The 27,691-nt window shown below is 35.9% G+C and overlaps 1 protein-coding gene across 6 annotated transcripts in view; it reads left to right on the top strand.

Moving 5' to 3' along the window:
* The first annotated feature begins 367 nt into the window (after positions 1 to 367).
* Positions 368 to 27,691, top strand: part of drpr (draper) — a 106,554-nt gene continuing 79,230 nt past the window's right edge. For all 6 annotated transcript variants that reach the window (XM_067786651.1, XM_067786650.1, XM_067786649.1 and 3 more), the window contains exon 1: positions 368 to 998. The gene's annotated coding sequence lies outside the window, so the exon portion shown is untranslated. The remainder of the gene's footprint in view (positions 999 to 27,691) is intronic.

Below are 27,691 nucleotides of genomic sequence, written 5' to 3'. Positions count from 1 at the left end.
TTTAAAGTTTGACGATTAGCAGTCCATTAAAGTTTGAGCGTAAACGTATACGCGTGTAAAAAAAAACACGGCTATAGTATATCTGGGGCCCTATTCAGTAACTGTGAGTTTTAAAATGTACACTTTTTCTTCATATAATTTGTATGAAAGAAAAATGTACATTTCAAAACTCAGATTCAAGTTTTTATTTTTTTATAAACTCATTGAATACCCCTCATAATTTTCGATATTGCAACCAATGAAATATGGCAGCACCTGTCGAAAAAGAAATGTCAAAAATCAATCACTTGACAGTCCAATGACAGCGTTGACAAATTGGACAAAACAGAATTGAGGAAAATTGATTTTTTTTTCAGTTTTATTTTTTCGTTGATTGAATAAATGTTATTCAATGGTCTCTGCGCTTCATTGCTCAAGAATTTGATAGAAAAATTTAATTTAATATCAACTAGTGAGCATAATGCAAAGCAACAGTAATTCGATTTTTTGCTTTTGGGAAAGCTTTGTACTACAATAGTGAAAAAGTTCCGATAAAAAATAGAGGATGTGGAAATTGGAATTTTTGTACAGTTTAATTGCGTAGTGACTAGTGATTAATGGGTTAATTGTGCATAATTAACATTTGTGGCAAAAAATTAAAAATGCAATGTGGAAGTGAAAAATAAGTGCGAATAAAATCGAAACTGAATTTGCTTAAAATTTTGTTTTCTTAATCGAGGAATCGTAGATGCTGTAATATAAATTATGCGAAATTTGATTAAAAAAATATGAAAGTAAAAAAGTGAAAGAATCGAAAAAAGTCGACGTTTCCTATAAAACAATAAAACGTTACCAAAAAAATTTTAAGTAAAGAATTGCCAAAACGAATATCATTTGCTAAAGAAAGTCATCGAATTTGAATGAACAATATGCTAATTAATTAATATAAACTTATAAAACGCTAATATACAACAAGCATCGTACAGCCACAGGTCCATACATGTCTATGAAACTTAACGGTGAGTGCGGCTGTTTTATTTTTGTAAAATTACTTACTTATTTTTGTAGTGTGTGGTTTTTGTAGCACATACATTTTGTGCTTTTTAGAGATCTTGCAAAATTTTGCAATACGTTGTCACTTTCTTATTTATGTATACATTTTCTATTTACCGAGTTCGTCAACTCGAAACAATTAAGTTGATTGTAAGATTTCGTGTATGAAGTGGGTAGCAGGGAGTACCCTCAGAATATACTTTTAATACGTGGGACTCATAGAAAGATAACTTTCCGTTCTGCAAGTCGCCTAAGCAGTTACTCGAAATATCATTAAAGTTATTTTGCAAAGAAACAAAGAAAAAGAAATCGATTTAAAAATTTCTCATTTATATGGTCGCAAAGAAGCCGAATAGAGAATATATGGATTCTGGCACGTGGTCCCGGTATACCTACTTATGAAATTTTTCTCGAATTGTAAATTTTGACTTTAAGACTGTAAGATTGAGTTTATTGGGATTCTTATTGACACGGTGGCTGCCGTGGTCTGGTTCAAAACCCGATAAAAGCAACGTCACAATCTTTTGAAAACAGTTTTTTCAATTAAAAACATATTTTTATTGGCGGGGTCGCACCTAAGCAGTGGTTTTGCAAACACTCCGAGTGTATTTCTGCCATCGAAATCTTCTCAGGGAAAAGCATCTGCCTGCAAATACTGTTCAGAGTCGGAACTAGATTCGTAGATCCGGTCCCGCCAATTTGTAAACAAAAAAATTAAAAAGTAAAAAAAACGCAAATTGGAAGAGAAGCTCAGCGCAGGTATATCGCGTCCTTTTCGCAGGTATATCACGTCCTTTTCGCAGGTATATCGCGTCTTAAAATTATTTACTTATTTTTAATGACAAACGTAACTTTTTCACTGTGCCAACATTTAGTACCTTTTTTTTTGGGGACTTATTATTTCTCTTTTTGTTTTAAGATTCAATGGAAAACTTATGGAATTTTGGCAATGGGTTTGAATTGCCAGAACACGTAGTTCAAAAAAGCTCAGACTGCATTTGAATTTCTGCATTGTGCAATTTGAGGGAATTCCATATCGCTACAACAACAACAACAACAGGGAATGCCATAATTTCTTCTTCTTGGTGCTACTGTTGAGACTGCATTTTTTTGTTTTTTTAGCAAGCAAGAAGAAGATTGATTCGCAATATGTATGCATTACGCCAAATATGTTCTATTGAGCTATTTCCGCTGTTGAGTTCTGACTTACGGTGGGCAAAATTTACAGAATATAGAAGTCACATCTAGAGTTAACATCACTTTTAAGTCAAAACCCAATGCCTTGCAATTCGCCTCCAGACTCAAATGATAAATTTAAAAAAATTAAATTGCTAATAGTTACGTGTAACTTAAAATGAATTAAAACCCTAATGAAAACAAAGGAAACGGAGAAAACAAATAACTTTGAAACTCATATTCAGGAAAACCTCAAAAAAAAAAAAAAAAAACAATTATTCCTCTGAAACTTTATACGGTAAAAGAACTATCTATTGAAATTTTTACTTATATTTACCTTTTTCTTAAACTATAAGGCAGCCCTCGTATGTTTTTATGTACTAAGAATGTATTTAATCGCTGTGCCATTCAATTAACACAGCGCTTTCGCCATTCCATTCAATTTTTTCCATTTGACAACCATTTTCAGCATTTTTTTCTTATTCCTTCTTATTCTGTTTTGATTTCTTCAGCCAATTATTTTTTTCTTTATATGTTTTAAATCTCTGTATTTATCAGATACAAGTGGTTGGTTGCATACACGTTTGTATGGTTCGGTGGCTGTAGGAATGATCGGTCGAAAAATGAGAATAAGAACTTGCATATAGAGACATTGAAACTCGTACGTATTTAGAAATGCGTTGTTGTACTCGCAAATTTTGGATAGACCTCATAATAATGACCTTATTATAGAGCATTTATGATTATAGAGATGTTATGGGGAGAACGCAAATTGATAGCGAGGGCGCGGTTTCCTTTAGATGCAAATACATACATATACTTAGACTGAGATATTGTTGTTGTTGTTGTAGCAATGCTCGCCCCACCTAATAGCCGCGACCGATCACAAATTGTCATCAATATCCTCTAACGGGAGTCCAAGGAAACTTGCCGTTTCAACAGGGGTGGACCATAAGGAAAGGGGTGTTAGAGGCGTTGGTTCCACATTACAATTAAAGAGATGGTTGGTGTCATGTGGGGACACATTGCAAGCAGGGCATACATTTTGTATGTCGGGGTTGATTCTGGATAGGTAAGAGTTTAACCTGTTACAGTATCCAGAACGAAGTTGAGCAAGAGTGACACGCGTTTCCCTGGGGAGTATGCGTTCCTCTTCTGCGAGTTCTGGATATTTTTCTTCAAGTACTGGATTCACCGGGCAATTCCCGACATAAAGGTCCGACGCCTGTCTATGGAGTTCACCAAGGACCTGCTTGTGTTTTTCCGCTTCATACGGCTGGGTTCTCAGGTGCCGTATTTCCTCAAAATGCTTACGGAGATGACTCCTTAGGCCCCTAGGCGGTGCTGGTTCGTCAATCAGATGTCTGTTGGGATGCCCAGGTTTCTGGGTATTCAACAGAAACTGTTTGGTCAGCATCTCATTTCTCTCCCTGATGGGGAGTATTCTCGCCTCATTATGCAGATGGTGTTCTGGGGACATAAGAAGACAGCCCGTGGCGATTCTGAGAGCAGTATTTTGGCAGGCCTGTAGTTTCTTCCAGTGGGTGGTTTTTAGGCTTGGCGACCATATGGGTGACGCGTAGCACGTAATCGGCTGGCTAATTGCTTTGTATGTGGTCAAGAGCGTTTCTTTATCTTTTCCCCAGGTACTGCCAGCAAGGGATTTTAGGATTTTATTACGGCTCTGAATTCTTGGAACAATTGCGGTTGCGTGCGCACCAAAATGTAGATCCTGATCAAACGTCACACCCAAGATTTTGGGGTGTAGGACAGTCGGTAGTGTAGTGCCATCGACTGAGATATTGATTTCTTGTGTTCGCTGATATGTATTATTATTAAAAATGTTTAAGTTCATGAGCGTCACCATACCCCCTTAAAAAATATATATGTATATATATATTGGTCCATCGTAATGTATGCCTAACTCTAAACCAACTAATGAGTTCCAAGAAATGTTTACATATCGACTGCTGAGTAGAATATCATCATATCTCGGCTGCCGATTCAAAAACGCTCTAACTGAGAAAACGCTTGAATAGCGCACTTTTTCAGAATTTGTTTCAAAAGCGCCGTATTTCAGAATTTGGTTGAAGAACGCTCTATTTTGTTCATAAACACCCAGCCAATGTCAAAAATTTATTGAATTTTACCTCAGATAAGGCGTTTTTGAAACAAACTCTGGGATAAGATTCTCTTCAACCGTGTTATGAGATATGGCGTTTTTGAAACAAATTCTGAAAAAGGTCGTCATTCAAACGCTTTTTGAAACGGCAGCCGAGATAGGGTGATATTCTACTCAGCAGTCGATATGTAGAAGAAAATCTAAAAGAACCTTCGATACTTCTAAGGTCAACGTGAATTGCAAAAGACTCTAGAAACTGTATGATCAAAGTCAGCTGAAAAATTTGAGTGTACATATTAAAATATTCGAAAACTTTTCAAATGTTCGAAATTTTTCGAAAGAGTTCCTGAAATCAATTTACTTTGTTTTCATTAGATAATGAAAAATTCTGCGAAAATGGAAGATTTTTGAAAGTTTCTCGAATGTTCGAAATTTTTCGAAAATTTGTTTGTAATTAGTTTTCATAGTTTCATTGGATATTACAACTAAGTTTGTTTTTTTTTTTTTAAGAAAAAGAACACAAAAAGAGGTAGAATAAGGAAATTAAAAATTGCTTTCGCGGAAATAGATTTTCTTGTGCTTGTTTCGTCGTAGACACGTGTTCAAAAAATTACATTCGATAACTTCAATTTTGAAATCTACATGCTACTTATCTTTTTGCGTTTATTTTGTATTAGGTAAATATTTAAGCACTTGCCCATGTATGTTTAAGGCATATATGCATATTCCTTATCTTATCGGCATTTTTCGAGCGTAACAATGATAGTAAAATTCTGAAATACTAATGTTATTGTTGATGCACCAAAAGATATTATATTAAATAAATATTTTTGAATGTGGAAATCGTCTAGCTGTCGTGGAGTTTTATCTTAATGATGAAAACACATGCGGCGAGACCATATATCCCAACAAACATTTAGGTTAGAAAACGATTAGAAGACGAATCGAATTCTAATGTATTTCTCTAAGGTAGAAGGTTAGAGGACGATTTGCGAAACTGTCGCGAATTATAGCATTCTCGACAAAAAGGGGACTTCGTTATCGATATCGAGGAAATGGTTAGAATTCTAATCGAATTCTAACGTCAATTTCTAATGGGTTTCTAATGAGAATTTTGAAGTGATGCGCAATTAAGTCAATTATTTAAAATCAGCGAAATTTTCATTGTTTCATTATATCAAATACTTTTATTTGGTTATAAACTTATGTATTAAGAAGGAAAATTTTTCAAAGGCTTTTTCTATTATAATAAATTAAAACCGTACTTAAATATTGAGCTCAGCATTTCTAGTGTTATTCGAATCGTTTTACAGTCGAATTCTAACCTAGTTTTCGATTCGAAATGCATTAGAGAACTTAATTAGAATTCTAATGTAAAATTACAATATTTCTCTAACGTTAGAAACTGTGTTTGCTGGGATATAATACTTCTATATCAATACCTTCCTATCTTCCAAATGTGCAAATTTTCTGTCAATCATTATTTGCTGAAACTGTGCAAATGTATGTTCTGCGCATACGCGGGCTTCGTTAGTGTTAGTGAATTGTAGTAGCGTATGTAAAAAAAGTATTAAAGGGGTAAACGGGTCACTATCCCCTTTACCCAACTTCTGCATACTAATTGTTATAAAATCTCAATTTAGTCGGTTAAACAATGAAAAGACCAACAAATACAATACAAGGCTTAATATATTTATTATTTAAATATGGGCTGCAGCCATTAAAGTACATTATTTACATAAATAGTAAAAAAAAAAACAAGGCGAAGAATTCATATTTTTGAAATGAAAAAAATTCAAATATACATGTATAAAAATATACTTATACATACATTCGTAGTTGACAGTTGGAATTATTTGCTTTTTTGTCGCTTTTTGGTCACTAAGGGCTCATTTACATACGTATATCTGTGCAATCAGCACAAATCGGTAATGATATTCTGCGGAGTTCTTAAAACAATAAAAATTTTATAATACTAATGGAAAACAAAAGCTTACTTTTTCATTTGGATAACGAAATATTGTACATTAATATTGATAGAAGCAAGGCGGCTTGTTGAAATTGAATGAAATGAATTTAAGCCCCTTTTTTACAAAAATTTAACGACAGCCTTGAGATTTTGTCTCCTTTTCTCGTTGTATATCTGTACTGTAATGTTTGACAGGCTGCACAGTTCAGTAGTAGTGATATAGAAGTATTACATATATGGGCGAGACAAAAATAATTACTAAGTTCATCTTTTGTTGTTAGAATAGTAAATAATAGTAATAAGTATTTAGTACATGTAAAATACGCTATTCAGACAAAAAAAAAATCTTGTGGCCAAATGGCGTGTGAAAGAGATACGAAAAAGAGATACAAACGATAAACTTTGAGATAAGTAGTACCTCGTTTTAACCTTTCAAATGCATTCAAGAAGATAAAATATTTCACTCATTTAACTGGTTAATATATCATGCCGATATCATCAGCCATGCTTATCATAAACAAACGAAATTCAGCGTCCAAAAATCAAAAATTTGAATACCCAAAAAATACCATAGATTTTTGAGCAATAGTCCTTTTAATTATTTGGATTAATATTCATAAATCTGAAATGTTTTATATGTATTTTCCGTTTGTTTTGCATCAAATTGCTTGAATCATTACGACTTGAGAAGAAAAGATTCTGTGAGCAGTACTAGTTGGTACGTACATAAATGTACACAAATACACCTTTAAATATACAGCACGGATATCATATACTGTACATTAGACTGGGTTGGTCCCCATACAAAAAAAAAGTTGCCAATGTCCGCCCCTAAATTTGAAGATTATGTTGAGAGGGTTTCGAAAAATTTTTTTTTTATTTTTTTTTTGATCCTTCGAAATACAGCCGAAACCGTTTTTTCGTTGTAACTTGGTTATTTGACATCCGATTTTTAAAACTGATAGGTCATTATTTTGGCCTTGAGAAGCTTCAAATTTCCGTTTAATTTCCTTTTAAGCTATGAAGTCGTTTTCACATGATTAGGCCAGCTAACAAAATTTAACCCCCTCTAATGTAGGGGTTTTTCCTTACCAAACGAAAGTACTTAAAAATTCATGAAAATGTTGCTTTGAAACCATATTACTGAAATAATAAACAAAGAAGTTATAGCACTTTCAATATTTATTGCAACTGTTATTTTACCTGATTCTTATTATACTTAGACCTGAAACTCATGATATTTTTGGAGGAAAAATTGCAGGGTTTGCATTGAAAAGTTAATAAAGATATGCCAAATATCATGAATAGGGGAAGTCAAAGTAAATAAGTGAGTCAAACCTGTTGTTTCGTATTTATAATAATAACGCTATGCGACAAAATCAACTTTTTTTCTGGGTATTGGAAAAACCCACTTTTTTGTAGAGATTGTGGCTCAAGTAAACAAAGTACTATCTCCGTTTTTCGAACTTAGCCTCCAAAAAATAGATATCGGCTTACGAAGTTCAAAGTTCGAAATTCTACATTTCGAAATTTTATTTTTTTGTTAACGCGTTCAGCAAATTGAAAGAGTAAACATGTGGGCGTGGTTCGCTCTTTTCCCTTATTTGAGGGCTGAATTCGTTTTTTGAGAAATTTAGTATAGCAGCTGTTATACGAGGTGAAAAGTCAGACTCTGACTTCTGAATTTTCACCTTTACGTTTTCAATTTGCTGAACGCGTTAACCAAAAAATAAAATTTCGAAATGTAGAATTTCGAACTTCGTAAGCCGATATCTATTTTTTGGAGGCTAAGTTCGAAAACCGGAGATAGTAATTTGTTTACTTAAGCCTCAATCTCTACAAAAGAGTGGGTTTTGTTCAATACCCAGAAAAACAGTTGATTTTGTCGCATATCGTTATTATTAAAAATACGAAACAACAGGTTTGACTCACTTATTTACTTCCCCTATTCATGATATTTGGCATATCTTTGGTAAATTTTCAATGCAAACCCTGCAATTTTTCCTCCAAAAATATGAGTTTCAGGTCTAAGTATAATAAGAATCAGGTAAAATAACAGTTGCAATAAATATTGAAAGTGCTATAACTTCTTTGTTTATTATTTCAGTAATATGGTTTCAAAGCAACATTTTCTTGAATTTTTAAGTACTTTCGTTTGGTAAGGAAAAAAACATACATTAGGGGGCGGGGGAGGTAAAATTTTGTTAGCTGACCTAATCACGTGAAAAGAACTTCATAGATTAAAAGGACATTAAACGGAAATGTGAATCTTCTCAAGGCCAAAATAATGACATATCAATTTTAAAAATCGGACGACAAATAACCAAGTAATAACGAAAAAACATTTTCGGCTGTATTTCGAAGGATAAAAAAAAATTAAAAAAAAAAATTTTCCGAAACCATCTCAACATAATCTTCAAATTTAGGGGCGGGCATTGGCAACTTTTTTTCGACCCAGTCTACTGTACATTAGGGAATTCCAAAAATATAAATTTTTTAGAAGCAAAACAAAATGCATCATGAATCGCCTTTGTTACAGTAAGAAATCAAAATAACAATTTTTAATTCGGGGTATGTATATCCTATAGATCCGCATCTGCAAATCGATAACTTTTCGATTAGAAATTGATAGGAAATTTATAACTATTTAAAAACAAATGGACAACTTTTCGATAAGTTATCGATTAATTTTTGATAAAAAATCGATATCTCGTCGTTTTCGACAACAACTCGACAACACGTGGGTAACAAATTTGCAACAAAATCAATAACTTTTCGATAAAAAGTCGATAACTTTAAAAAAGAATTCAAACATTTTTCTATAACATATCTACAACATGCCGATAACAAATTGGTAACATTACGATAGTAAATCAATTAGTTTTCGATAGTAAGTCGATAAATTTTAGATATAAAATTGATAACTCTTCGATAAAACTTAACTCCAAAAGTATAAACTTTTAAGAAACAAAACAAAATAAATTAAGAATCGCCTTTGTTATAAAATAGTATCGTAATAACAATTTCTAATTGGTTGGATATCCTACAGATCCGCCCGTAAATTGATAACTTTTCGATGAGAAATTAATATTTTATCGATAGTAAATTGATAAATATTTAAAAAATCTTCAAATTTTCGATAATCAATCGGAAACACCCCGATAACAAATTTGTAACAAAATCACTAACTTTTCGATAATAAATCGGTCTTTTTAAAACAAATCTAGAATTTTTCGATAACATATCGATAACATGCCGTAAATCGATAAGTTTTAGATAGAAAATCGATAACTTTTCGATAATACTGAAGTATACAAGGGCTTCATTCTGTATTGCGAACGATAGCTCAGATGAACCAATCGCCTTCAAACGATTTCGTCTATTAATGGCATTCTCTATCATTTTCGTTCGGCCATTACGTTTCGTGCTCTATGTCAAACAGGAAGGCGGAAGCAATTGTCAAATGATATCTTGCCATCGTATAACGAAGTGCAAATACACTATCTATTCGTCTCTGTGGCGAAGCGAACTCTCGTTTCGTAATAGAGAATGAGGCCCTAAGTTCCTAAAAGCAACAACTTTTCGATAACAAAACCTCCTCGATAAAAGGTCAATATTCTTTCTTATCGACAGAAAAATAAATAACACGTCTATATGTACATCTTCGATAAAACAGCTTTCCTTTCCTTCCCCTTCCTTTCCATTTATTACCTTTCCTTTCAATTCCTTGCCTCTCTTTTTCTTTCTTCTCCTTTCAATTCCTTGCCTTGGCTTGAATTACCTTGCCCTGCTTTGCTGTCTCGATCCCACTTTATGCTACAATACACTGACTACACTTACTCTTATATTCTGTATTCCCTCATATCGCATACCTATGCCACACACTACGCGTTCACTATCCTATATGCCTCCATATTATTACATCCGGAAAACAAATGGTGAGATGAGCAATATTGGAAAAGAAGGATGCAGCCTACAAAGTCAAAAATATTTTTATTTGTTACCCTAATGTAGATACATGCATATGTAGTACATAGTAGATGCATTCTAGCATTTAAACAAATCAATTCTCACCCCTCCAACCACCCATTCTACATTCGGCTCGCTTCAATCGGCTATCTGCCCGCATATTCTTTGTTTAATGCACATTTCCATTAACTAGTCGTTGGGTAGTAGTGGGGTTGTGAAGGGAGTGTAGTGTATATTACATATATGTATGTATGTATGTACATATCGCATATTATTCATTGAAAATGAAAATAATTTACTGAAACTGGAAATACTAGTTTATCATTTAAGAGCCAGCAATGCCATTGTCGGCATCTCGTCTGCTATCACGTTAACTCTGACTTCACAGAAGTTTTGTGCATTCAACAATCACTGCAGTAGAGTATGCAACCAGCTATGTACCAGTATGCACCGACTTACTTCCTTGCATTAATTCTATGTACTCTGGTAGTTATTGAAATTAAAACATGAGTGGAAAGCAATGAAGTAGAAGCACTTGAATTTATCATAATTTTAGCTTAGAGAAGTGTTTTCGTGAAACATTTCCCAAAAATGATTCAAGCGGAAATCCAGTCGTCTAGAGATTCTCAACTCCACAAATTTCATGGTAGCGCAATCTTATGTGTAGATTAAAAGTACAGCTCAATTGTAGGCCGAAAAAAGGCTATCCGTCGGACCACAGAAAGACTGAAAACTCCGTCCCAAGCTGGAATCAGTTTGACGAATAGAGCATAGCGAAAAGCCAGCGTTCATCGCGAGGTGGTTAGCCTCAGCAAGAAAGCTCTGAACAGCAAAAAGTACTCGCCATGAGACTTCTTCGACATTAAGCGTGCTGTCTATAACGTCGAAATGGAGACCATTAGAAGGAGACTTGTACGACAAGGAATACAAGGCTCTATAGCTCAGAAGTAGGGTCGTCAACGCAACTTCAGGCGTGCCGTCGCTTCTTCTATGAATACTGGTAGTTTGAAAAATCACTGAAATCTTCAAAGCAAAATTTATGAGAGTAACCGCATACGCTGACGACTTGTTCCTACAGTTACCAAGCTCATTAAACCGCTCTTTGTTCTTGCAAAGGACAGGATTAAACATTAAAAAAAGAGACCTAACGGCTGACTCGGACTATACATACATAAAACAATCTTCGAGGGATGAATTCTCAACTTAGAGTGTACGGTCATTATGTTCAACACCTACGACTTAACTTGAAGCAGCATCTGCGAGATCAATGTTACATTCCTCGTTGATAGCCAGGCTGTCTGAAAGATATCCGAATGCAATTTAATACAAAGGACATCTCATGTCTGCATTTGTTGGGATCCCGAACAGGAATTTCGAAGGGAATGAATAATGAGATTGACAGGAAAATTTTCCAAAACTTATATAAACGTGTTGCGACCATTATTGGGTTATATCCTGAGGGAAATCGAGGAATACACTCTTAGAACACAGAACTTACTGTGGACCAACCGAAAGCGAGTTCCATTCTTAAACTAAGCAACAAATCCGCATTAACAGTGCTTGCGGACCTAATCACAGGTCACTGAACTATCGCACCATTACACACGTTCTTTTTGTTAGTCTGACCGACCATTACTTGCATGTTTATATAGCGATCCGCTTGACCCAAGATAGACGCCCGCTTGCAGCTTCACCTCGTGGTGGACAGACGCTGCTGATGAAAGATCCCCCGCCTACCCCTTAAACCGATTATGTCAGAATGGCCTTGTCGCCTTCTCACATTAGCTCACCACTAAACGGATGTTTATTGGTAACCCAGAGGATACTTGGAAGCCCTTGAACCGCATGCAAAAGAATCGCTCTGGCCATTCCTAGGTAAATGAGGTAGAGGGCGGCCCCCACTCCGCTGGATGGACCAGGTGGAAAACCAATTGTCGCCGGTTGGCAGAGAGAAGGAGCGACTGGCGCGCTTTGTTGGACGGCCATAACCGTTTAAACGGTTAAGCGCCAATTAGGTAAGTAAAGACAGACCATTAGTTTTGTATGGGAAATCAAGTGGTTAACGGGAGACTATTTAGGAAGTATGCGATTGAACGAATGTCGCACAATCCGGCAGTCACCAAGGGCATTAACAGAACGATATGGTCACCCAGTATAAGTGTGGGAAGTTCTTATGCACGACATCTCAATGTAAAGCAACTCAATTGTTCAGTATCGTAGTTTTTCAGAATATGATACCTCTTCCACCGCCCTACCTCTGAGCCAGCAAGTTTTATGTTCACCGGACTTTTTAAAAATCACAACAAAACCAAATCCTAAACAACATGTAATTTCAATAAGACACAATCCATACAAACTTCCTGTAAGAATATAATACATACATATATCGGCTGCTGAGTAGAATAGCAACCTATACTGGCTGCCCTTTCAAAAACGTCCCATCTCCGAATTTGTTTCAAAAACTTCTATCTGGGCATAAGTTCAATACAATGTGACGTTCAACAGATCTGAGCAGAGGTTGAATACATTTTAACGTGAAATAGATCCCTTTTCTAATACAATTTGCTTAGATGGCGTGGTTTTGGAAAATCTTTTAATAAGGCCTTTTCGAAGTGGCATCCGACATAGGGTGATATATCACTCAGCAGTCGATATACCGAAACGTGAATATTTGTAGGCAACACGCTATGAGTCAACAGCCACACCATTATTATTATACTTTACGGTAAACATCTATCACGTTTTCGTCACAATCTTTTATACTTACCTATGTTTTATCCATACTGAGCTTGGCATAAAAAAAATGCAACCAAGTCATGTCACATTCATGTTTACTCAATACTGACATTCACACGCTCAGAACATGTGCTTCTGTTTTCAAAGTGCATTGTGCTTAGATTTCATATGCCCTAACTTGGCTGAACTGCCATCTTCATACCTTCGCTCCTACACTTTTTAAATACATGATGGTTAAATGACAAAAACGCTACTGACGATGCAAAATTTATATATATATATATTTACTTATAAAGGGTGATCCGAAAACTTTTAGAAATAAATTTCTAAGCTTCCAGAAATAGTTATAAATTTTTATTCAATCCTTGAACGCATGAAATTTTCTATAGGAAAAGGATTCGTCATTTAAGATTTTCTCTTTTCTGCCTTTACAAAAATCTTTTTATGTACATACATACATATGTTCTATGACTCGTCATAAGGTACACCCTAATGTGCATAGCTGCATATAAATAGGCATATCTTACATATTTTTATTCTTCGGCAAAAGCAAGCTTTTGAGAATGCTGACACTGAAATTAAAAATATATCGCAAAGTGCTATTTAAAAGAGCGCTTAAAGTAAAAAACAAAATTTTAATTTTGTAAGCATATAACAAGAAATGCTATTGACACTCTTTAAGATACACAACATATGTAACTATGTATATAAAAACGATTACTTTTTTCACATTTTCTTCGCGCTCTTGATTAGAATAATAGTTTAGCGCCTTGCTTATGGTTTCTTTTTACAATAATATTTACAGCTAAATGTTATACAAATAATGGATTGCGTTGCAATTCTAATGAAATTGTTGTTATTTCAATAGCAATGAAATATAATACATATATCCATATGTTATTTTTATTATTATAACGAATTTTTATCTGCGTTTATGTCGTCATACATATATATAGGAAAAAGGCAGTAAAGTGTAACAAATTAAATCAGAGAAAATAGAATTTTTTGTTTGGGAAATTTAAGATTTGTCAAGTAAACTGCAAATTAAACAAGTAAGGAAGGCTAAGTTCGGGTGTAACCGAACATTACATACTCAGCTGAGAGCTATGGAGACAAAATAAGGGGAAATCACCATGAAGGAAAATGAACCTAGGGTAACCCTGGAACGTGTTTGTATGACATGTGTATCAAATGGAAGGTATTAAAGAGTATTTTAAGAGGGAGTGGGCTATAGTTCTATAGGTGGACATCATTTAGGAATATCGCCATAAAGGTGGACCAGGGCTGACACTAGAATTTGTTTGTACGATATGGGTATCAAACGAAAGGTGATAATGAGTATTTTAAAAGGGAGTGGGCCTCAGTTCTATAGGTGGACGCCTTTTCGGGATATCGTTATAAAGGTGGACCAGGGGTGACTCTAGAATTTGTTTGTACAATATGGGTATCAAACGAAAGGTGATAATGAGTATTTTAAAAGGGAGTGGACCTTAGTTCTATAGGTGGACGCCTTTTCGAAATATCGCCATAAAGGTGGACCAGGGGTGACTCTAGAATTTGTTTGTACGATATTTGTATCAAATGAAAGGTGTTAATGAGTATTTTAAAAGGGAGTGGGCCTCAGTTCTATAGGTGGACGCCTTTTCGGGATATCGTTATAAAGGTGGACCAGGGGTGACTCTAGAATTTGTTTGTACAATATGGGTATCAAACGAAAGGTGATAATGAGTATTTTAAAAGGGAGTGGGCCTCAGTTCTATAGGTGGACGCCTTTTCGGGATATCGTTATAAAGGTGGACCAGGGGTGACTCTAGAATTTGTTTGTACAATATGGGTATCAAACGAAAGGTGATAATGAGTATTTTAAAAGGGAGTGGGCCTCAGTTCTATAGGTGGACGCCTTTTCGGGATATCGTTATAAAGGTGGACCAGGGGTGACTCTAGAATTTGTTTGTACATTATGGGTATCAAACGAAAGGTGATAATAAGTATTTTAAAAGGGAGTGGGCCTCAGTTCTATAGGTGGACGCCTTTTCGGGATATCGTTATAAAGGTGGACCAGGGGTGACTCTAGAATTTGTTTGTACAATATGGGTATCAAACGAAAGGTGATAATAAGTATTTTAAAAGGGAGTGGGCCTCAGTTCTATAGGTGGACGCCTTTTCGGGATATCGTTATAAAGGTGGACCAGGGGTGACTCTAGAATTTGTTTGTACAATATGGGTATCAAACGAAAGGTGATAATGAGTATTTTAAAAGGGAGTGGACCTTAGTTCTATAGGTGGACGCCTTTTCGAAATATCGCCATAAAGGTGGACCAGGGGTGACTCTAGAATTTGTTTGTACGATATTTGTATCAAATGAAAGGTGTTAATGAGTATTTTAAAAGGGAGTGGGCCTCAGTTCTATAGGTGGACGCCTTTTCGGGATATCGTTATAAAGGTGGACCAGGGGTGACTCTAGAATTTGTTTGTACAATATGGGTATCAAACGAAAGGTGATAATGAGTATTTTAAAAGGGAGTGGGCCTCAGTTCTATAGGTGGACGCCTTTTCGGGATATCGTTATAAAGGTGGACCAGGGGTGACTCTAGAATTTGTTTGTACAATATGGGTATCAAACGAAAGGTGATAATGAGTATTTTAAAAGTGAGTGGGCCTTAGTTCTATAGGTGGACGCCTTTTCGAAATACCGCCATAAAGGTGGGCCAGGGGTGACTCTAGAATTTGTTTGTAAGATATGGGTATCAAATGAAAGGTGTTAATGTGTATTTTAAAAGGGAGTGGGCCTTAGTTCTAAAGGTGGAAGCCTTTTCGAAATATCGCCATAAAGGTGGACCAGGGGTGACTCTAGAATTTGTTTGTACGATATGGGTATCAAACGAAAGGTGATAATGAGTATTTTAAAAGGAAGTGGGCCTTAGTTCTATAGGTGGACGCCTTTTGGAGATATCGCCATAAAGGTGGACCAGGGGTGACTGTATAATGTGTTTGTATGTACGATATGGGTATCAAATTAAAGGTTAATGAGGGTCTTAAAAGGGAGTGGGGGTAGTTGTATATGTGAAAGCGTTTTCGTGATATCGACCAAAATGAGGATCAGGGTGACCCAGAAAATCATCTGTCGGGTACCGCTAATTTATTTATATATGTAATACCACGAACAGTATTCCTGCCAAGATTCCAAGGGCTTTCAATTTCGCCCTGCAGAACTTTTTCATTTCATTCTACTTAATATGGTAGGTGCCACACCCATTTTACAAAGTTTTTTTCTTAAGTTATATTTTGCGTCAATAAACCAATCCAATTGCCATGTTTCATCCCTTTTTTCGTATTTGGTATAGAATTATGGCATTTTTTCATTTTTCGTAGTTTTCGATATCGAAAAAAGCGGGCGTGGTCATAGTCGGATTTCGGCCATTTTTTATACCAATACAAAGTGAGTTCAGATAAGTACGTGAACTAAGTTTAGTAAAGATATATCGATTTTTGCTCAAGTTATCCTGTTAACGGACGAGCGGAAGGACAGACGGTCGACTGTGTATAAAAACTGGGCGTGGCTTCAACCGATTTCGCCCTTTTTCACAGAAAACAGGCATCGTCCTAGAGTCTAAGCCCCTACCAAATTTCACAAGGATTGGTAAATTTTTGTTCGACTTATGGCATTAAAAGTATCCTAGTCAAATTAAATGAAAAAGGGCGGAGCCACCCCCATTTTGAAATTTTCTTTTATTTTTGTATTTTGTTGCACCATATAATTACTGGAGTTGGATGTTGACATAATCTACTTATATACTGTAAAGATATTAACTTTTTTTTTAAAATTTGACTTAAAAAAATTTTTTTTAAGTGGGCGTGGTCGTTCTCCGATTTTGCTAATTTTTATTAGGCATATATATAGTAATAGGAGTAACGTTCCTGCCAAATTTCATCATGATATATTCAACGACTGCCAAATTACAGCTTGCAAAACTTCTAAATTACTTTCTTTTAAAAGTGGGCGGTGCCACGCCCATTGTCCAAAATTTTACTAATTTTCTATTCTGTCTCATAAGTTCAACTCACCTACCAAGTTTCATCGCTTTATCCGTCTTTGGTAATGCATTATCGCACTTTAGTGGGAGTGGTTAAAGTCGGATATCGTTCATTTTAAATAGCGATCTGAGAAGAGTGCCCAAGAATCTACATACCAAATTTCATCAAGATACCTCAAAATTTACTCAAGTTATCGTGTTAACGGACGGACGGACATGGCTCAATCAAATTTTTTTTCGATATTGATGATTTTGATATATGGAAGTCTATATCTATCTCGATTCCTTTATACCTGTACAACCAACCGTTATCCAATCAAAGTTAATATACTCTGTGAGCTCTGCTCAACTGAGTATAAAAATCTGTTTCATCTTTGAATTTAACTTTTGAAGAAATGTTTCTTAAGTCAATAAGTTGGACTCGCAGAGATTTATATTTTTGGCATCAAAATTTATAAAAAGCATTAGGTGAAATGAAATAATGAAAATGAAGTCGACTCTAAGATAATATTTTTTTATTTTTTGTCTATCAGTATTAGGGTTGCCAGATTTTTTTTCAGGTTTGTGGGCCAGCCCTTTAACTTGTTCCGAAATATGGCGATTTTTTAATATATCATAGAACATTTGAAAAACAAATACGGCTATACATATACAGCAGCGAAAAGAAAAGCTGCAGTAACAATTTTTATCAAATTCGGTTAATTAAATTCTTCTATTATTTTCGTTATTTTAAGAAAAAACTTCTTCAAATTTTGTAACTGTAACTATGCGAGCTCTTTTGGGTATGCAGCTTTGTGGCCCAATTAATTTTAACATGTTTTTTCCGTAGAGTATTTTAGATTTACTCCTTCGGCAAAAAAAAAATGTCAAACATTAATGCGAATTTTGAGAGACCTATAATTTGTACCTTGTCGGACTAAAATTTAATGGCCTACAAAACTGCATGCAAAATTCATAAGAATAAAAATGAGAATTTAGTTGACGAAATTAAAAAAAAATGCTATTGCTATTTTTCTGTTCGCTACTGCATATAATAGAAGCGACATATTTCCGCCAAAAAAGACACCGCAGATAAAAAACTGAGATTAAATGATTGCATGAAAAACGTGAAGCAGATGGAGAGGCGACATAAGGTCAACGGCCATAAGTTCAATTGACCTTGTGACCATTTCAAGTGACTACTGAAGTTATGACAATATCAAATGGGCGTAACGACAAATTTCAAATGGTTACAATTTCACCTATATTAATATTACGACCATCCTGTCTTTCTAAAATTGTCATAAAGTCAACGCCTTTTTCCCAAGTGTCCATAAGGTCAATTATTAAAATGCTTACAACTGTTGAACTACAGTTACTTTTTAATGTTTCCGCTATATCTAATAAAGAACAATTTTTTTTTATTTAAAATTTTCGAATGCGGCACTATATTTTCTATATTTTGGTCCCATTTCTGCGAAAAAACCTTAGACGAGAAGAACTACTTCAATTAAAAGTTATGGGACAATTTGGAATAAAAAACCATGCGATTGATCTAATGACCTAACCTAACCTAATTACTATTTGAAATTGTTATAAGGCCGATTGATCTTATCTCCATTTAAAGTGGTCATAACGTCAATGGTCCTTTTGACCGCTAATCGTATGGCCTCCACCCAGGCAGATATATTGAACCGTCTATTTTATTAAGATAAAATTAGTATTAAGCACACAGTTGAAACTTATTCACACGTTCTGTGCTCCAAATGCAACTAGTGCCAATCGTCACAAGCTAAAACAGAGGTAAACTAGTGAAATGATTGTTTGCGCTCATTTCAAACACATTATTATTCGCTTTCTTTAAGTGTCGCTGAGCGAGCATAGTAGCAGCATTAGAGAAAGTTTTTTTTTTTGTTGAGTGTTAATAAATATGCGCGTATATGTCTTGATACATTGATCGTTAATCAAAGACTTAACTAACAGTCCTACGATGGTAATACTCTTACAAACACAGTTACAGCTTAAATTTTGGTGTTCACTGAGCTAAAATGAGCTTCTTTTTTCCATTGTTAAATATATAAAAGTTGCTTTAAGATACAAATAATATTGTAACGAATTTGCTGCAAATCCTCTTATTTGCCCTTTTGCTAGGTTCGTATCGCTAAACTGTTGAATAAATAACTCCAATATGGAATAATAGAAAAATGGCCTTTATTGAAATACTTCACAATAACACTCAAACTGTGCAACGAATAGCTTAATAACCAAACTGACTTTCAAAATAATACTGCTATTGCTCGCTAGATATCGTCTTAGTCGTAACTGCTTGACAGCTCAAATCAAACTGAATTACAGCGCCTCTACATCTGTCGCATTTTATACTCTTTGGTTTCCTCGTTCGCATCTTCTAGACGCTTCCAGAATCTACTAGTCCAGTAGCTCTCAAACTTCTCAGCTGTAACTACAATTGCACAATTTTATAGTTTTTCTCATTGCATACTTATAGGAGTATCTCAGATATATGCATGTGTTAGTGCATTGACTCTCCGCTGCTCGTATACGTACATGGTACATATATGTAGACGTATTTATTGTTTCGTTTACGTAGATACATAATGATTGAATTATTGATGTGCATTCACGTCACTGCTTAGCATCGGTTTAGAGACGGCAGCACTCCTTAGTTTTGCTAATATTCGTAACAATATCTTAGCTTCCCATTAACACATACGAGCCTGACCCGTGTGTATCTTTCGTAACCAATATAAAAGTGCATTATCAAATATCAACAGAAATGAGCTGTTCTACTAACTTAGAGCTTGCGCTGCCATCTAGCGTACAATAGCAACTGTCTGTAATGCAGTACAAATATTCACAATAGTGCCATAATACAAAAGCTCCTAAGCTCTCTAATAGCCCGAATCTCCATCTTTATAACCAAAACTTTATTTATAGATTTGGATTCCAAATAAGAGCGAAAAAGGGATCCGTACATAAAAACAGCAATTAGAAATAATATATATGTGACCCGGCCTAGGAAAAGGTGGCTTATGACTAACGAAAAAAAAGAAAACTACTAAGAAACTGAAGAAATACATTGTTTATCTTTAACAGCTGTTTCTCGGAATTTATTTTTTGAGTCATAAGCCACCTTTTCATAGGCCGGGTCACATATGATGGTACAGCCAGTTTTGAAAATATTGTAACGAATTGACAGAAATTCCGCTTATTGCAAATCTTCTGCTAACGTTCGAATCACTAAACTGTTGAATAAATAACTCCACTATTCAATAATGCAAAATGGCCTTTATTCAAGTACTTCACAATAACACTACTACTTCTCGACAGGTAGCATGCTTAAATCAAACTGAATTTTATGATTGCTCAGATTGCGCTCTTTTATACTCTTCGATTTCCTCTTTCCATAATTCTAGAATTTAGTTGGTTATCAGCTATAAAATTATAACTACAGATGCACGTGTATAGCTTCTCATATGCGCGTGTATATGTGAGTGATACTTCCACAAATAATTGCCTACTTTTGGGAGTATCTCAGATATATGCATGTGTTTGTGCGTTGCTCTTCGCTGCTTGTATGGACATATGTGTAGACATAATGATTAATTTAGCTATGTGCATACAAGTCACTGCTTAGTATTGGCTTAGAGATGATAGTATCCCATAGCGTTGCTAATATTCGTCACACGGCCCTCCACCTAAGTCTGATCGTCTTGATCAGACAAATCTCTCGATCTACCCGCTGCTAGCCTCTCCAAATGAACCACCCTTCTATTTCGTGGTTTCCCAATTGTATGCGGTAGATGACATCACTGATCCTCTTCACAACTCTGCATGGGCCTTCCCAACTGCACCAAAATTTGGATGGAACACCTTTCCGCCGCTGAGGGTTGTATAGCAGTACCAAATCTCCCTCCAAGAAACCTTCCGAATTATTGTTCTCATCGTACCTGCGTTTCATCTTACTACTCATTATCCTGGATCGTTCCCTCGCACTCTGTTGTTTGGCCAATGAACTATTTTGTAGAGCTTGGGCTTGATGGATTGGCTTCGCATAATCAGTATCGTTCCCACGTTTCACAACAGTAGTGCGTCCTGGCTTGAAACTATCCTCACATTCTTTCTGGGAAATTCGTTCCTTCGTTTTTGTGCGTCCATTTGGTTTTGTCAATGCCAGTGTTTCTCTCGCAGGTACTTTTGATTTCGCTTTATTTGGCCCATTCGATCCATCAACCTTTACCTTTGACTTTCGTGGTCTTTGTCGAGTCTTCTCCATCAGTACTCGATTACTGCTGAAGCCTTTCTCCAAACTAAAGTTAAGTGGTATATCCTGGTTCTTTTAGCGCATATTCCTTCTTTGCATGTCGATCCTGATGTCATGGTCAACTAAGAAGTCCACGCCCAATATGACTTCATCAACAATCTCCGCCACAATGAGTTTGTGTAGAACCATGACCTTTCCAATTAAGACTTCACAGATCACTTCTCCCCGGACTTGGTTATACTCGCCAGTGACCGTACGCCACCTTGCTCCAGGTAATGGCTTTACTCTCATGTTAACCAAATCAGATCGAATCAAGGAATGAGATGCGCCCGTATCTACAGTCAGTACACGTTCTTTGCCATCCACATTCCCTTTGACGGTAAGACTGCTTGATTTCCTTCCAATTTGCGACACAGATATCACAGGACATTCAATAGCTGGAGCTAGCTATCGATCTCTACATTTTACTCGCTCTTGCTCATCCCCTCCAGCTTTGTTATTAAGGCCACCCAAGCTGTTGAAACCACTAGGATCAAGATCGCAATGACGTGCAATGTGACCGGGCGGGCTTCCCGCATTTCATAACTCTTTCACTCCGCTTTTGCGATCCTTTCAGCGCCTCCAATATTTTGTTCACCCAGTCTGGCCTTTCTACCTCCACACGGCGTGCTTTGAACGCTGGCTACACAGAAGCGATGCTGTTTCCTGAATCAGAGCATGTGATACCGTTTCTGTGAATGTAGGTTTTGGGTTTGCGTATAGCGCTCGCCTCGTTTCCACGTCCCGTATGCCATTTATAAAGCTCTGGATTTTTACCCTTTCGGTGTATTCCACGGGTGCGTCCGCATTCGCTAAATGTGCCAGCCTTTCAACATCCGACGCAAACTCTTGCAATGTTTCACCAGGTCTCTGGAAGCGGTTCAGTAACTCCATTTGGTATATCTGTCTCCTATGCTCGGTTCCGTATCGTCTCTATAGAGCGCCGATCAATGCTTCATAACAGTTACGTTCGCCCTCTGGAATGGTTTGTAAGATCTCAGCTGCAGGCCCTTTCAATGCCATGAACAGTGCAGCTACTTTATCATCCGCATTCCAGTTGTTCACTGCTGACGTCTTCACAAATTGTAGCTTAAAGACCTGGAAAGGAACAGAACCATCAAACGCTCGGGATTTTACCTTCAGAATAGAAGTTGAAGTTATTGGACGGTTCAATTGTAACTCCTGAATACGATCTTTTAAAGCATCTATCTCGGCCTCCATTTTATCTTGTCGACCACTGAACCCTTCCTGAAACTCCGTTAGTTTCTCTTCCATACGCGCTTCCAGTTGTGCAGAGATCTGCTATGATACCTGTGCTGAAATTTGTGCCGACATTTGTGATATACGTGCCTCTTGTGCTTCAATTTTAGATGTTATTTCTGACGACATTTCTGAGATACGTGTCTCCTGTGATTCCAGTTGGGATGCCATATATGTCTTTTGCTCTTCCAGTTGTGATGACATATTTTTGGATATTTCTGAAATGCGTGCCGTCTGTGCTTCCATATTGGATGTTAAACATGTCTCCTGCGATTCCAGCTGAGATGCCACTGTCGATGTTTGAGCAGTTATTGCAGCCAATATCATGTTCAAGTCTGTGCTGGTAACTGTCTGCGGTGTTTCGTTTTTCTCTTCAATTTTTGCTGTTGATTCTTCCACATCAGGATAAAAGACATACTCGTCCACATTAATTCCTTCCAATTCCATTGCCTCTCGGAGTCGTACCTGAAGTTCGAGTTTATTACCGGTTGTATTCAACCCACGGCTCTCCAACTCCTTCTTCAGTTGCTGGATCTTCAGTTCACTCTGCTTTGCCATGTCCTTGTTGTATTCGAAATCTCCAGATTTTATTCAACAATTCCTCTTCTGACACCAATTGTAACGAATTTAGTGAAATTCCGCTTATTCCAAATCTTCTGCTAACGTTCGAATCACCAAAATGTTGAATAAATAACTCCACTATTCAATAATGCAAAATGGCCTTTATTCAAGTACTTCACAATAACACTACTACTTCTCGACAGATAGCTTAAATCGAACTGAATTTTATGATTGCTCAGATTGCCCTCTTTTACACCCTTCGTTTTCCTCGTTCCACACTTCTAGGCGTTTCCAGAATTTACTTGGTTATCAGCTATTAAATTATAACTACAGATGCACGTGTATAGCTTCTCATATGCGGGTGTATATGTGAGTGTGAGTACTTGCACAAATAATTGCCTACTTTTGGGAGTATCTCAGATATATGCAGTTGTTTGTGCGTTGCTCTCCGCTGCTTGTATGGACATATGTTTAGACATAATGATTAATTTGGTTATGTGCATACAAGCCACTGCTTAGTATTAGCTTAGAGATGATAGTATCCCTTAGCGTTGCTAATATTCGTCACAATATGTTAATAGTTTTGAATTTGAAAGTTAAGTCATACATTTCCATAAGCGGGGTTATTTGGTAGTCCCACCCGTCACCCTTAGAAAATTGAAATTTTACGTGAAAATCACATATCTAAGTTTAATATATCATTAGCTTGGCATCAAATGAGTATGCGCTTTTAAAATTTTAAAACTTCTATAATTTTTAGTTAAAGAGGATTTGCTTAAAGTATGAGTCGTAGTCGAGTTAAAATGTCTTAATGTATAACACAAATATTAACCGATTTTTTCCAAAAAATAAAAAATTAAAAATTTGTTTGGAATATCTTTTGAAAATTGCCCAGATTCAAAGAATATGATTACAGTGACAGTAACGTTCATTTAAACTACGTTCAGACACCGCCAATATTCTCGATGACTTATTTTAGATTCTACTTCTTTAACGCGTCATATTTCCGAGAATTGTTTTTACCTGCTACCGACTTTGGATTATTTCACACAAAAACTCAGTGCTTATTTGACACAAAAAGTATGTAAACAAGAGCTTGAAAAACATTCCCTGAAAGATCAGTTAATTTATGTATGTATACTGTACCGTTCATAAAAACTTTCTATTTAATTAAAAATGAATCATTTTCCGGGGATTGTACAAATAAACGATAAGACAATACATGAATGTATAAACAATTTGTATTTAAGTAATTACGCACGTCAGGGAAATGCAACATCTGTTTTGAAATTAGCACAAGAAATAATATTTAAGTAACTAATTTTAATTATCAAAAAATAAGTATTGTACTATTCATGCATGACAAATGAACCGTAAAAACCTTCATGGAGTTTAAATTTTAGTATTCACAGAAGTTTCGAAGTTATCATTACATTAACATTAGTTTATTGCAAATGGTTGTTATGTTCAATAATAATAAAGTAGAGCGCTTAAACTCAAGAAACGAACGATTTTTACGTTTGAATGGTTTTTGTAACTATCTTCTTGTTATGAAAGCGGTCGCATACATTATCCAAATTAACAAAGTGATAAAAGACATACAAGTTTAATTAAACTATTTTAGGTTTAGTTGAACTGACCGGTCAATAAAGACTGAGACTAAATGTGTCCATACTGTGACCAGACCAAACGGAAAACCGGCAATTAGGTACCAGGACTTATATAATAAAACAACTACGTCATAATTGCAAATGGAGAATTTGCCTAGCGAGCGCAGGACACGAAAACAATACTTCCTCAACCCTTTCTTCCTGCAGCCCGCACCATCTACATTTGCTGTTACTGACGCACCCTAACTTATAGGCATGTGACGCCAGAAGTCGTAAGTATGCCCATCAATTATCTTAAGTCTTCTCTCTTTAGAGATATAAGCAACTTTGTGAATCTAATATCGTAGGATTTGCACTTGTTCTTAGACATTTTGCATTTCCTCGCATCTTACCACGACCATCCTGCTTGATGTATCAGATGCAACTCCTGCCTTCTTGGATTTCTCCTAAGCGAATCGAGACGTTAATTCAAATAAACTTGAAATTTGCCTGGACTTTTTTTCAGTTCTCAAAATTTTGCTCTAGGTCCACCTGGCGACTCAATATTTTTAGGATTTCTGATATCGTTGTGTTCATACATATATCCAATACTGTGAAATGCATTTTTAAAGGTACTTCGCCTCAGTTGTTGGCCGATCTTCTCCTCTAAAAGCATTTTCTAATTCAGACGATTTAGCTGGAAAGCTTTGCACGGCAGAATACATTCAGAGGGCTCGGCGACCATTTCCTAGGGGCGACCCCGTTTTGAGAAAAGTTTAGTTCTAATCACTCTCTGCTAGGGTAGTGGGTAAAATAAGTGATTATCAAGGTCTTATTTTGGGTTTCTAGTTCGTAGTCTATGTTCTTATTTCAGTATTAAACCAAAAATGCTAAAATACCTTTTCAGCTTTTATTCATTTACGAATACCTACATAGTAGGTAAGATTAGGATGAAGATGTAGACAAAGCCAAAGAAAGAAAAAAAATATTCAGACTTAGTTACATAAAAAGAAAAAACGAAGCAAAAACAAAAAAAGAAACAAATACGGAGATGAAATGAAATGAAAAACGACGACAGGGAAAAACTATGACGACAAGAAGTGAAGATAAAGACTGAGAAAGACAGCTGAAAACAAACACAAATACGAACACAATAGCAAAGAAGAAGACAGCGGTGGAGCCTATGAAAAAAATATGAAAACAAATAAGAAATTTAAACGAAAGCTTAAGATAATACAGTAAAGTAGGTTTTAAATTGGGTTGCAGCTTCGTTGGCAGTTAGCTCATAGAAAATTAAGTAAAAAAGCTGCAACTTAATTTAAAACCTATTTTATTTTGACAATGACCTTGCGCCAATGACTATGAATTCAAATATAAAAAAAATAGTAAGGAAACACCCCTAGAAATACGAAAATCAATACAAAAAGAAAATGGAATACAGAGTGAAGAACAAAGAAGAAGTGCAAATACGAAGGTGAACATTAAGCGAAAGAGAAGGACGAATAAGAAAAAGACAAAGATGCCAACGCAGACTTACATGGAGATGGTGAAAACGGCCCCAAATGCAGCCTTTGTAAAAAGGGCGACCTCAGCGCCACATAGTCAAACATATGTGACCTGGAATCATGAAACGACCCTATTGTGCGAAAACAAGTTTTCGAGAAAACACGCGTTTAACATTTTGTTTAGCTTGACTCTGTGCAGCCGCTGGCCATTGTGAACGAATTTTGTAATTAAAGATTAAGCGGTCCTATTAAGGTGGCAGACACACTATAGCAAACAACAATATTATATATTAAATAATTTATACCTCATTTATTGGCAATTTAATACCGCAAAAAAAAATTTAAAGCTGCGTCCGGTTCCGAGAAACGGGAGTGTCTGCTAGCTTAAGACTCAAGCCAGCAGACACTTCGTGAAAACACGACCTACGACTTCCGAACAACTTGGATAATTGATATTACATTTATTGGCAATTTAGTACTGCAAAAAAAAATTTAAAGCTGCGTCCGGTTCCGAGAAACGGGAGTGTCTGCTAGCTTAAGACTCAAGCCAGCAGACACTTCGTGAAAACACGACCTACGACTTCCGAACGACTTGGATAATTGATATTACATTTATTGGCAATTTAATACAGCAAAAAAAAATTTAAAGCTGCGCCCGGTTCCGAGAAACGGGAGTGTCTGCTAGCTTAAGACTCAAGCCAGCAGACACTTCTTGACAACACGACGTACAGCTCCCTAACGACTACAATAATTTATACCTTATTGATTGCCTAAATGTTTCGTTGTCCTGAAAAAACCAACTACACTTTATACCAAAGTATGTGTGAATGCTTTTAAAGTATTGGACAAGTTACGTGGTATCGAGGAGCTAAGTTTTATAACATCTCGGAATACTACGATTAATGACGATTCAGAGGAAGATATGGATGAAGAAACAGACACGATAACTTTTGAAATAATTTTAGAAAGGGAAATTTTCAAGCAAATTTCGACTACCGTAAAAAAAAGAACAAGCGAGCTTGTGCAAAAAATGTTTATACACGAACGTGGACGAAGTTTAAGCAAGGAGCATGGCAACACGTAATTACCGAAAAAGTTTGGGAGGAAAGCCGCTACAAATGCCCCATACTTTTTAAGAATTACTATTTGTCCGAGAACGCTGTCGAAGGAACGATAAATGGTAAATAGCGTTTTGATCTGTATTACTTTTATCGGCAATTAGGGCTGCCGGATTTTCAGGTGGTGATATCAGTACTTTTGGTCTGGGCATCAGTATATTTTAGAATATTTTTTCTCAATCGAATTCAGTACATGAGGTGTGCGCCAACTATTTTATGTTCTTCTGTGACTTCATATGGTGACTTTTGGTATGGTTGTATATTTGAACATTGAGCTGGGTTAGAAATATTTAAATATCGATGTTCCAAACAAGAACTAT

This window comes from Eurosta solidaginis, chromosome 5, assembly GCF_040869045.1.
Source record: "Eurosta solidaginis isolate ZX-2024a chromosome 5, ASM4086904v1, whole genome shotgun sequence".
NCBI classification, from domain to species: domain Eukaryota; kingdom Metazoa; phylum Arthropoda; class Insecta; order Diptera; family Tephritidae; genus Eurosta; species Eurosta solidaginis.
Note: the sequence above shows the minus strand (reverse complement) of the source record. Positions and strands in the feature narration are given on the sequence as shown.